Source organism: Lathyrus oleraceus, chromosome 2, assembly GCF_024323335.1.
Source record: "Lathyrus oleraceus cultivar Zhongwan6 chromosome 2, CAAS_Psat_ZW6_1.0, whole genome shotgun sequence".
Lineage (NCBI taxonomy): Eukaryota > Viridiplantae > Streptophyta > Magnoliopsida > Fabales > Fabaceae > Lathyrus > Lathyrus oleraceus.
Genome location: NC_066580.1, coordinates 453,918,437 through 453,920,936, shown reverse-complemented (window position 1 = coordinate 453,920,936; position 2,500 = coordinate 453,918,437).

The window sequence follows — 2,500 nt, the reverse complement described above, 5'->3', positions numbered from 1 at the left end:
CTATCTATTATCTATCTATCTATCTATCTATCTATCTATCTATATATCTATCTCTATCTATCTATCTATCTATCTATCTATCTATCTATCTATCTATCTATCTATCTATCTATCTATCTATCTATCTATCTATCTATCTATCTATCTATCTATCTATCTATCTATCTATATCTATCTATCTATCTATCTTCTATCTATCTATCTATCTATCTATCTATCTATCTATCTATTATCTATCTATCTATCTATCTATCTATCTATCTATCTATCTATCTATCTCTATCTATCTATCTATCTATCTATCTATCTATTATCTATCTATCTATCACTATCTACTATCTATCTATCTATCTATCTATCTTCTATCTATCTATCTATCTATCTATCTTTATCTATCTATCTATCTATCTATCTATCATCATCTATCTATCTATATATCTATCTATCTATCTATCTATCTATCTATCTATCTATCTATCTATCTATCTATCTATCTATCTATCTATCTATCTATCTATCTATCTATCATCTATCTATCTATCTATCTATCTATCTATCTATCTATCTATTATCTATCTATCTATCATCTATCTATCTATCTATCTATCTATCTATCTATCTATCTATCTATCTATCATCTATCTATCTATCTATCTATCTATTATCTATCTATATCTATCTATCTATCTATCTATCTATATCTATCTATCATCTATCTATCTATCTATCTATCTATGATCTATCTATCTATCTATCTATCTATCTATCTATCTATCTATCTATCTATCTATCTATCTATCTACTATCTATCTATCTATCTATCTATCTATCTATCTATCTATCTATCTATCTATCTATCTATCTATCTATCTATCTATCTATCATCTATCTATCTATCTATATATCTATCTATCTATTATCTATCTATCTATCTATCTATCTATCTATCTATCTATCTATTATCTATCTATCTATCTATCTATCTATCTATCTATCTATCTATCTATCTATCTATCTATCTATCTATCTATCTATCTATCTATCTATCTATCTATCTATCTCTATCTATCTATCTATCTATCTATCTATCTATCTATCTATCTTCTATCTATCTATCTATCTATCTATCTATCTATCTATCTATCTATCTATCTATCTATCTATCTATCTATCTATTCTCTATCTATCTATCTATCTATCTATCTATCTATCTATCTATCTATCTATCTATCTATCTATCTATCTCCTATCTATCTATCTATCTATCTATCTATCTATCTATCTATCTATCTATCTATCTATCTATCTATCTATCTATCTATCTATCTATAATCTATCTCTATCTATCTATCTATCTATCTATCTATCTATCTATATCTATCTATCTATCTATCTATCTATCTATCTATCTATCTATCTATCTATCTATCTATCTATCTATCTATCTATCTATCTATCTATCTATCTATCTATCTATCTATCTATCTATCTATCTATCTATCTATCTATCTATCTATCTATCTATCTATCTACATTCTATCTATCTATTATCTATCTATCATCTATCTATCTATCTATCTATCTATCTATCATCTATCTATCTATCTATCTATCTATTCTATCTATTTCTATCTATCTATCTATCTATCTATCTATCTATCTATCTATCTATCTATCTATCTATCTATCTATCTATCTATCTATCTATCTATCTATCTATCTATCTATCTATCTATATATCTATCTATCTATCTATCTATCTATCTATCTATCTATCATCTATCTATCTATCTATCTATCTATCTATCTATCTATCTATCTATCTATCTATCTATCTATCTATCTATCTATCTATCTATCTATCATCTATCTATCTATCTATCTATCTATCTATCTATCTATCTATCTATTATCTACTATCTATCTATCTATCTATCTATCTATCTATCTATCTATCTATCTATCTATTATCTATCTATCTATCTATCTATCTATCTATCATTATCTATCTATCTATCTATCTATCTATCTATCTATCTATCTATCTATCTATCTATCTATCTATCTATCTATCTATCTATCTATCTATCTATCTATCTATCTATCTATCTATCTATCTATCTATCTATCTATCTATCTACTATCTATCTATCTATCTATCTATCTATCTATCTATCTATCTATCTATATATATCTATCTATCTATCTATCTATCTATCTATCTATCTATCTATCTATCTATCTATCTATTATCTATCTATCTATCTATCATCTATCTATCTATCTATCTATCTATCTATCTATCTATCTATCTATCTATCTATCTATCTATCTATCTATCATCTATCTATCTATCTATCTATCTATCTATCTATCTATCTATCTATCTATCTATCTATATCTATCTATCTATCTATCTATCTATCTATCTATCTATCTATCTATCTATCTATCTATCTATCTATCTATCTATCTATCTATCTATCTATATCTATCTATC